Genomic DNA, 11,390 nt, shown 5'->3' on the forward strand with positions numbered 1-11,390 from the left:
AGAAAACCTAAACCACATCTTAGAGACATCCCATGTTGGTTGCTTGCCTGTGTAGCTCATTCTAGTGTTGTCCGAAATAGTACTGACCCCATGACACATCATCTTACTGCCAGATTCACACACATTGCCACAGAGGTACCCGATGCGTAACTGCTACCGTGGGCCAGCTCACACTGTAGGACCGAGCTGAGACGCTGTTAGACAATTACAGTTGAGAAACTGTTCCCCCCGCCCCCTCCCCCCCACTCTCCGAATTCATAAGTTGAACTTCCAACCCACAGCACCTGGGGTGTGCCCTTATTTGGTAATAGGGCTGGTGTGGACGCAATCAGGATGAAGTCATCTGAGTGAGACTCTAGGCAGTCTGACAGCTTTACAAAGAGAAAGCCTTTGGAAGCACACACAGGGGAGATGCCATGGGTGACAGTAACCACTAGGGCGATGTGTCCGCAAGCCAGGAAATGCCAGCCATTGCCTGGATGGGTTCTCCCTCACAGCCATCAGAGGAAACCAGGGTCCAGTGTGAGACGTGAAACGTTGCTGCTCAAGGTGCCCAGTCTGGTGTGGGTTTTTTGGTTTTGTTTTGGTTTGTTTTTTTGTTTTTTGGTGGATTTTTTTTGTGATAAATAAGACAGTCATAGCAAACGAAGACATACTACAGCTATCATAAATCTTCAGGTCTCAAGGGAATGAGGAAGCAAAAATTTTGGTCTAGGCAAAGCAACAGACAACTGCCCACAGCTCTGGCTCTGTGTTGCTTGCAGCCTTCCTTTTTATACATCTGTGCTGAAGGAAGAAAAAACAAACCTCAGGAAGCACTGGCCATAGTCCCATGGTGCAGAGAGAAGATTCCAGAAGGAATGAGAAGCAAACACTCCTCCTCCTAAACTCCTTCAAACATGGGTTTCACAGCACTGAGGCAATTCCACTACCGAAACACATACTCACCCCCTCATTGCAGGTCCCTCCCCCAACACTGAGTAATCAACACTACTCACTGGGCCTTTTAAAGGGTTATTTAGGGAGGCCTGTCTCTTTAAAATGTGTGTATGGATTCTGAAATGCCACTCAAAAGCCATAAATGTGTACTTAACTCCTAAATATACATTCAGTGTTTTCGGGAACGGGGATAATCTGTTCCCGAGTGCTGTCACGCACGAACCAGATGAATGTGTTTCCTTAGGATTCTTTGGCAAACTCTCAGAACATTATATCTTGACCTAAGAACCAGTCAGATTTATTTTCCCAGACAGATTCATTTATAGAAAGACCAAGTTCAAACTGCAGCACTGGACATTCAAATGCGAAGCAACTGGAGCGTTTTTTGTTGTTGTTGTTGTTGTTGTTGTTGTTTTGAGCATGGGACTACAGAGCGGTGGCAGGGACTTGAACTTCTTAGTGATGGTGTTTCTCTCCTGTGTGAACTGATGAAGCGGAATGTTAGCTGAGTCTCCTGGAAGAAAGCCAATTAGCCTATGCTGTTATTGGAGACTCACAAATGAAGAGACTTTATATGCACAAATGTAAAATCCTTGACTAAGAACTTCATTGTGGCTACACACCACTTGGGAGGCAGAGGCAGGAGGATCTCTGTGAGTTTGAGGCCAGCCTGGTCTACAAAGAGAGTTCCAGGACAACCAGGGCAATGACAGAGAGAAACCTTGTCTCAAACAAAGAAACAATGAAACACCCCATCCTGCGTGCTCTTTGCTGAGTTCTGAACTTGATGTAATTCTCAGCTCCTAAATGCTCAGTATTAGAATGTAATAGTAGACATAGTAAGAAATTTAGGCCAGGCACGGACGGTTCCCATACCTATAATCCCAGTGCTTGGAAGGTTGAGGCAGGGGGCTCATAAATTTGAGGCTGGCCTGTGCTACACAGGAAGACCACACTGTAGAGAAATAACAAAGAAACAAAGAAAAAAAACAGAAATAAACATTATCCCAAATTTTATACCAGAGAACAATTTGGAATATTTCTTTTCCATTGTTTGGTCTTAAGATTGTCAAGGGCAGGCAAGATGGCTCCGGGGTTGGAAGCATCTGCTGTGCAACTCTGAGGACCTGAGTTCAAGCCCCAGGACTGGTAGTGGGAAGAGTCCCCAGTGTTGCCCTCTGACCTCACATACATGCCATGGCAATCAATGCACGTGTACACACAGGCACACCCACTCGCATGCATGCACACACAGGCACAAATGCACACACACACGCACTTGCATGTCCATATGCACACAGACACATGCAAACAGACACACACATGCATGCACACACACACACGCACTTGCATGCAGGCACACAGACACACGCACATATGCATGCACACACACATATACATACACGTATACACATGATAGTAAAAAATAGGATAACAAATGTTCAAAACAATTCTCAGTTGCAGTTACACTGAAAAGGTGTTTGTTGGAGTCTTCAGCTCTCTTCCACCCACAGTAGGAGCGACTTCTTGCTTCCTTGATTTCTTCTCAGAGTATGGTCTACGAGGCTAGGGAAAACTTCTTTCTTGCATCTTCTCTCACAGAATACAAAAAGGAGGATGAACCATTTGCTCTCCGTGACAATTGGGTTGAGGTTTGCACAAGGAGGTGGGGTTGTCATTAATGGCTCCCGGGTGTCTGCTTGTGTCGGTTGCACACCCTCACTGTGTCAGAGAAGAAGCATGACGCAGACTGAGGTGGATGCCAGCTCGGCAGAATGCAGACACACATCCACTCTGCTCGGGTCTACCTGTTTCTAGAAAGTCGCATCAGTGCGAAGCTTTGCCTCCACTCTCCCTGCACTTTCAGGAAATCTGTCTCACATCCAAGTTCACATCCTGTTGCCCATTCTTTTCCCAGCCACCCAGACACAAATAATCCCACAGAAACTGTATTAATTGCAATACCGTTTGGCCAATAGCTTAAGTGTATTTCTAACTGACTCTTACGTCTTAAATTAACCCATTTCTATTATTTTCTATTTCGCCACAAGGCTTGTGGTTTACCAGCAAGGTTCAGGCAGGCAGCTCATGTCCTTCTCCTCCAGTGATTACATGGTGTCTCTGACTAACTCCACCTTTTTTCCTAATCTATCTGCTTGGAATTCCCACCTTATTCTATTCTGCTAAGTCACTGGCCGAAACAACTTATTAACAATGGCAATAAAACATATTCACAGCGTACAGAGGGGAATCCCACGTCAACATCCTCCTCGTTTCCACTCCTCTGGAGGGGGTGTGGAGTAGAGGAGTGGGGGTGATGCCCTTGAAACCCATCTGATCACACCTCTTATTTCTTCACCCCAAATCTCAGTGGACTCTCACCTAATGTGTCAAAACAGGGAGAGCCTAGGAGTGCTTTTCTCTCCCAGATGAGCTGGGGAAAGCATCAAAGAAGCAGGTGGTGTGGGGCTCTTCGATAGGACAGAGATAGAGAACCTGATTTCACTTGAACTAGGTGTCTTCACGTGCTACAGGTCTCCTCTGGGCTTGCTCCCTCATAGAAAAGAAGTCGCACAGGATTCTGCTAAAGCAGCATGTGGACCATAAATCCTACACTGAAGACATTCTTGGAAAACAAAGATGAATCCGAAGCCCCTGCATGGAAATGAAGGGGGCCAGAGGAGAAGGTGGGTGGGGCCAACGGAAGGCAAGTGGGGTGGGGCGGAAGTCCGTCATCCGCAGGTGGGAAAATGTCTTCATGAAACTCAATGTTTTGTACAGAGAATATATGCTTTTAAAGAAAGCTCCCTGTGGCAAAAGGACCCCAAGCTTGAGGGCACCGTACACATGAAGCTGCAGATGCTATACTTACACCTTAGATCAGTTCCTTCTTGGCCCGTGTGGACTGCAAGTCCCATGGTGCCTGGCGAGGGAAAAGACCAGTATGAGGTAAGAATGGTGCCCTTCATATTACCCTTTGCAGGAAACGCAGGCTTAGTGAGGTCAATAACGTCCCAGAAGCACACCGGAAATGGGTGAACTTTAAGTCACTTCTAACTTTCGCCGAGCTCTCCTACTCTGTGGTCTTGACCTCCAAGATCAAGTGGGAGGCGTGTTTAGAGGCCTGTCAGCTGCCCACGTGACCTGTCCGAATGGGCCTGGCCAGCTCTGTGCAGATGCTCCATGTCACGTCCCACAGCCAGAGCAACGTGGCCCAAGGGTGATGAGCTTCTGCCTCCACCCCACAACATGCCCCTCCCCTGCACGCAGTTAACACAGACTTCCGTTTGCGACAGGTTTCCTTCCCACACCAGCTGCGGTTTTTCTCGCCCCACTCCTGACCCCTGTCTTCTTTCGCTTTATGCTTAAAAAAGATGCTAAAAGCAATAGAGGAAAAAGCGAATTTGATTTGAAGGAATCGAATAATAATCCTTAATAGCGGACTCAAGAAATTTAGTTATTGAACAGCCAGTTTGTCCTGAATTATTCAGATGATCTTTTATCACATCTTACTTCTGGAAACTCAGGCACAGAACAAATGTGCCCCGGGCTCAATGCAGAGGTGAAGGTACAGAAAAGTGCTGTGGCCTTTTCAAGGGTCAGAAAAGCTGAGTCCTGGTCCCACTCTGTAGAGCTCAACATTCTCAGGCCTCTGGAGAATGCATTCCACAGAGGAAGTCAGGGCCAACCTCTATGCCTGGGTGGTACTGACCAGTGGGTCCCAAAGTGGACCCGGGGTTTCTCCGTGAACCCTCGGTGAACTGTATCCCAGGATAGCCTTCAGTCTAGGCAAACCGAGATGCTAACCATCCTGTCCCCGGAACGTAGGAAATGCAGGGGTTCTGTGTGTTGGGCATAGTATTCTTTGGTTTATTTTCCTTGGTCTTTTGATTTGTTTTTGCTTTGTAGCCCAAGGTGACCTCAAACCCGCAGTCCTCCTGTCTCAGCTACCTGAATGCTAGGCATATGTTTCTGTCTCACGTCATCCCAGCAAACGTAGAGCAATCTGAAACCCTGGTGGGCCTAAGGTTACAAGATACAAGAGAATACAAGAGAAGGATATTGTGTCCAGTGCACCAGAAGGTGGGGTGTCTAAAAGTACACGTCAAAATGTTGTCTGGCTGCTCTGAGGTATAAATGTGCATTAAAATATATATACTCACACAAGTCCAACACGATCGCTACAGAAATTTGTAAAATAAAAAATAATGAGAAGGAAGCCTAAACTACTCATAATCCTACAATGCCACTAAAGCATTTTTGGGACTTCAAGATTTTAATATGATCATATGCCTCAAAGGTCTCTATGCTAGTCTTTTCCAGAAAAAAATGAGGCTTTGAAGCCATTTTTTCACTCAACAATCTGAAAATGAATCCCTGTCAACAAGAATGTCTGGATGACATCATTTTAATGAGCACACAGACTATTCCACATCACACATAAGGCACGATTTACAAAGCCTACATTAAGCAGGACATGTCTGCCGCTTTTAATACTTCCAGTGTTATAGCGAGTGCTGAAGTGCTGGTGGCTGAGCATGGTGGCCGAGCCTTTGCCTAGCACAACTCTTGGGTTTTAACTCAGTGAATACATTGAGCTTCAGAAATGTGCTGCTGAGTCAGCTCCCAGAAGCATCCCACACTACCAGCCAAAGTCTTAGGGGGTATGAGTTCTGAAAGTCAAGTCCCGCTGTGCAGGAGCTGGGGGATGTGGATGGGGGGCTTTGTGGATGGAAGGCTTTCTGCTTTGGCAAGGCAGATAACCAGTGAACTGTAAGTACAGGAACACTGTTCAAGAGATGTCTAGCCCTGTCGGCTTAGAGCTCTGTTGTGGAGAGCAGGAGGGTAGAGCGAGGAAGAGAAAGACCCTGAACCATCGCTCTTCAACTTCCTGGGTTCTGCTCCAGAGTAATGAAGTTGGGATGGATGGATGGGGTGGCATAGGCAGGGAGGTGTTGAGTGGGAGCTGGTAACTATTCAGACTGGGTGATAGTGGGTGTCCATTGGACACCCATTGTATTTGCCTCTCTCTAGCACAAGCTAAAAGTTTTCTGGAACAAAAATAATACGTTTTTTAAAAGGCAGTAAGAATGGGGAGTGGAGATATGGCATAAAACCACAATTTGGAGTCCTAAACTGTAGGCTTTCTCTACAGATCATATCCCAAATAACGAAAGACCTCTAGCTAGGAATTATTTTCCATTTGCAACCACTGTTTTTTTTTTTCCAACATTCTCCAAGGAAGAAAAGAAGGGATTAGTTTTTCACTTACAGTGGGTTCACAATAAATGTGCTCACTCTACCCAGAAACGGCTCCATGGTCACCTGCCAGATTTAGGGGCTCAATAGATAGATCACTACGTTGATTGGCTTCTCAGGGGTTACCAACAAGTGAAAGTCATGTAACTCCTGATAAATAGCAAACATATATTTTGATATGTGTGTCCTATGCAACATATAGGGCATATTTTTGCTAAAAGAATACTATCGATCTGAAATTTGAATTCAAGTGGGCATCCCATATTTTATCTGGCTCCTCTATTCCAGTGGCTTAGAAAACTTAGGAGTTCCTGCCCGTCCCACCCTTCTCTAGCTCATGCCTCATCTCAGCTTACTCCAAACTGACTAGACTACAGTTATGCAATCACAAGTCTCTATATTTCATCACCGTCTTTCCTGGTCTTCCTGAGAAGGCATTCTCCCGCAGCTACACGGCTTTGAGGTTAGTATTCTACCTGGCCCTTAGTCATGGAAGGGAAGTGTGGAAGGAGAGAAACATTTGCCCGTCGCCGAGCAGGCCTGCTCTCTAAGATGAGGCATCCCACAGATTCCTTTCACCCTTTACCCACGCCCAACAGAGCTGAGATTCAAAACCTTGAGACGCGCCAACCATTTCTACTGTGGCGGAGTCTACATAAACAGATAGGCACTGGAGGACGGGCTCTCCCAAGGAAGCCGAGGGCAGAGTGATAGCATGCAGGCGAGCAGGAGATAGCTTGCATCCAACTTAACTCCGGCGACTCTGTCTCCACCTGTCACTATCGGTTCCAGATTATTAAAGCTACCATGATGGAGTTTGTGCGGCTAGAGAGCCGTCCATTTTCCCTGCCTATCGCTTGACAGCTCATTAGCATCCCAACTGGAAGTGAGCCAGAGGAAGGAAGTGATAAACCACCGTGAGTCAACATGTTTCTTGCCAGAAATTCTCGTAAAAGAAGCAAGAGGCTTGTAAGGGAGAGAAATCAGTTTAAAAAAAAAAAGTTTTAGGGGGTTGTGGGGATTTCGCCTTGCTCTCTAAATCAGAGTTAAAAAGACTTATCTCTTATCGTTGACGTCTCCAGATGGAATGTTCTAGAAAGACACTCAATTCTGTTGCCTGGAATCACAAGAAATGTCCACTTTTCTTATTCTACTAACAAAGGTTAGAGTGGACAAATACAGTGACTTTAAAATTGGGTGTAAGATCCAGGGTGACCAGGAGGAAGGCAGCATGCTTCAGGGGACAACCACTTGGTTCACAAGTTCAGTGTCGATGGGTTTGTTTGATAAGAGTGGAGTATGCTCTCTCTCTCTCTCTCTCTCTCTCTCTCTCTCTCTCTCTCTCTCTCTCATGCGCGCGCGCACACACACACACACACCTGACCCCGCTGTAAACTGGTAAGTCTAGCCGAAGAATGATATCACCTGTTATGCATAGAAAGCGCTGTTTGCTTTCCTTGGTTCGTGATAGTGTTTGCCTGCTGCGGAAAGGCAGTCCTGGGGAAGGGTAAATACACTTGCAGGACATGGATGTGCAGACATGAAGACGTTCTAGCAAAGCGCGTGGTCCACTAACTAAAACATTTATTTAAGAGTTGTAAGTGTGGGGCGTAGGGATTCAGTGGCTCAAAAGAGGAGAAAGTGAAAGAAATGAGAACCAGGGGGAGGAGAGCCAAGCAAACACGTCAGAGAGAAAGGTGGCCAGAGAGAAACTTCCAGAACCAGGGACAACCCACCCAGGGACTCTAAAACAGTAATCGTAGGAGCTATTGAAAAATTATTTAATATGAAAATTTTGAGTTATATTCAAAAGTAAACAGACTAGTATAATGAACCTAGTGTGCCATTTCGAGCTTTGACAATTATTAGCTCAAAGCCTCATTTAATCAAATTTTCTGCCCACTTGCCCTTCCAGCATGATTCATCCTAAAGGGAAATCCATACATTGTAGTTCACTGATAAATATTTCAGCACAGCAGTAAGATTTAACTAGCCAGTTTTCAACTGCTTCTGCCAAATTAGCCAGTTTCTGCATGATCCATTCCTACAGGAGCCCGCAGGAGGGGGAAGAATGAAGAGGAAGCCATGTTCTTTTATATGGTTGGAAACTCCATGTTTACAATGCATAAGTGCTCAAGGCCCCTGAAGTTCATAGAAACCAGTTGGCCATGGCCAAGAAGGCAAGAGGAAGACAGCTAGGGGAGTGTGAACCCGCCATAGGAGAGTGTGAGCCCACCATAGGAGAGTGTGAACCCACCATAGGAGAGTGTGAACCCACCATAGGAGAGTGTGAACCCACCATAGGAGAGTGTGAACCCACCATAGGAGAGTGTGAGCCCACCATAGGAGAGTGTGAACCCACCATAGGAGAGTGTGAACCCACCATAGGAGAGTGTGAACCCACCATAGGAGAGTGTGAGCCCACCATAGGAGAGTGTGAATCCACCATAGGAGAGTGTGAACCCACCATAGGGGAGTGTGAATCCACTATGGGAGAGTGTGAACCCACCATAGGAGAGTGTGAACCCACCATAGGAGAGTGTGAGCCCACCATAGGAGAGTGTGAATCCACCATAGGAGAGTGTGAGCCCACCATGGGAGAGTGTGCGCCCACCATGAGAGAGTGTGAACCTATCATGGGAGAGAGTGAACCCACCATAGGAGAGTGTGAACCCACAAACAAATTCAGGAGAACAGAGGAAGGTGTGACTCCTACAAGGTGCAGTGGTTGATCTAGAACATTCTCTCAAAACATGGAATACAGGTTGACACCAAAGCTCCTAGAGACCTATAGGACCCAACCATAGAGTGATACTATTTGGGCTACACGGTCATTTAAACTTCCAGCAATTTCTTCTGTGCTAGCTAATGCCAGGCACATTTTGAACAAGAGTGTCATAGTTTGAAGGTGCACCCGAAGGCCATATGCTGTGTCTTTAATTCCCAGTGCAGCAGGGTGATTAGGCCTGAGGTTTCCATCCTTGTGCACGAATTAATGGTATAAGGTGGGGATAAACTAGCTCCCCTGACAGTGGACCATTGCCAGTCAGTTCAACCTCCTCTCGCTCCCTTATCTACCACTGAATGATGCAGCCCCGAAGTCTTTGCCGGAACCTAGCATCTTTTCAGCCTCTGGAGCTCTGAGAGATAAATTTGTCTAGAGATTATCCCAGTCCACGATACTCTGCTATGTAATACAATGTGGACGAAGAGAGGAATCACCAACATTTTGCATTATTCAAAATATAAAACCAGGAGTGCTTTCCATATATTTGTTTTCTTCCTCAGAATAAACCATCCAGCCGGGTAGGGGAAACCCCAGCCATCCACAGCTAAACTATTTCTATTTTTCCAGAACAGAATGACCCTGGAACTGGAGTCAGAGTGTTTCTGCAGAAATAAGGGGTTAACTGTGTTCCTTATAGGCCTTCTCCTAATCCTCTGCCTTGTTCCGCCCCTTCACCGAAGACCAGCTGTCAGCACTTTTCGGCAAAGATCCCTTAAGATTTTTTTTTAAATGTCATTTCGTTCCCAAATTAAAATTCCATAATAAATCTTTTCTCCCTCTCCCCGCGAGTGTTACTGACACCCCTGAAGAATTTCCCTTCCAACGATCTGTCTTCTTCCACTCTCCCAGAAGGTGTCTCTGACACCTTGGCCCCCAGGTAAGACCACACCCCTTAGCTCATCGCCTTGCCCGTGGAGTCGTTAAGGTATTTTTAAGAAATATATATCCTGATAAAATCTCTGCACACTCAGCACTGTTGTAAGCTGCCGTCTTCCCTGAGAACCGGAGTTTGTATCCTTGCTAATGTCTCTTTAGTCGCTGGAAGACCTGGCCCCACAGACAAGGAGATAATCCTCCCGAAGTGCTCCTCAGGCTGGAGGATAGAGCACACAGAGAAGGCCTGTCGGGACAAAGGCGCCAGGGTGGGGTCGCCAATTAAGTACTGCCAGGCTGGGCCCGAGAATGTGCATTTGTGTGCAAAAATGAAAATGACTTACTCGTTGACAGTTTGGTAGAGTTCTGACTAGCAGCTCACTGTGCTCAAAATGTCACCCATAGGTTAGCCTGGGGTACACAGGAAGGCAGAACTGAAGCAAGGAGATACTGAGGAGTCGGTTTTACTGAGCAGCCCCCCATCTTCACACCATGGTGTGATCTCATCCCCTCACCCCTTCACCTTTACAGGCTTGGCCTTCACTTCTTACATCTTTTCCCTCAGGAAGCAGCTTCGAGCCCAGGCACTTCCAGCCACGCTTTCTGGAACATTAGGTGAGACCACAGTCTCTCCTCTCCTGCTCCTACTTCAGGTTTTTTCTTCTCATTCAATGGGTCCCCCACCCCATTTTCAGTTAAGGGCGTTGGTTTTTTTTTTTCTTGCCATTCTCTTCTCTTTTGAGTACAATTCATTTTTTTTCCCCACAGAAGAGAAGCCCTTGGCGTGAGCAAAGGCACTTGGTTAATTTAAACAAACAAACTCTTGACAGGAGGATCAGAAGGTAATTCCCCGCCTGCCTCTTCCCTTACAGAGCTCTTCACGGCCAGCGCTTCAGGAGAGGCGAGGGCAAGGTCTACGTGAATGCTCGCACGTCCGTGCCGTCCCGGACTTCTTGGCACTCGGGCAGAGCTTAAGCCCGTCGTCTTCCGACTTCAGTTTGTTCTTATGCAGAATGCCTTCTAGGCCACGTATATTTCACTTAAAGGATTTACGGGAGTCGTTTCGGTCGTTCTCACCCCCTTTTCTGTGCCTCAAACCATGGCACTGTTTCCCAGCGTTTCTCAAGACTTTCCACCAGCGAGCAGTAAAGAAAACCAGTCTCTCCTTACACTGTTTTCCATCTCCCAAAGCCTAAAAGGTGAGCCCACCTATGGCTAATGTGGGCACATGTAGGAGGCTGTTCTCCCCCCACCCCAGCATTCCCAACACGTCTCCTTAAGAACAACAGACCAGAAGGGCATTTCTAATATGGCCCAGGCAGAGAGTCGGTGCTGTCCGTGCTAAGACAGCGCTCAATATGTTCGGTCAGTCATCACCATGGCCTACTGTTCCTGCACAGACGCCCTCCAGAGTAAAGTATCTTTCATTATTATTTCATTACTAGTGCTCACAATACATGCTGTCTTAGCCTCAGTCCCTGAGCTCTGAAAACATTTTTTCCCTGTGTGCAGCTCCTTTGCTTCCTCACAG

The sequence above is a fragment of the Microtus pennsylvanicus genome, chromosome 9 (genome assembly GCF_037038515.1).
Source record: "Microtus pennsylvanicus isolate mMicPen1 chromosome 9, mMicPen1.hap1, whole genome shotgun sequence".
Taxonomy (NCBI): domain Eukaryota; kingdom Metazoa; phylum Chordata; class Mammalia; order Rodentia; family Cricetidae; genus Microtus; species Microtus pennsylvanicus.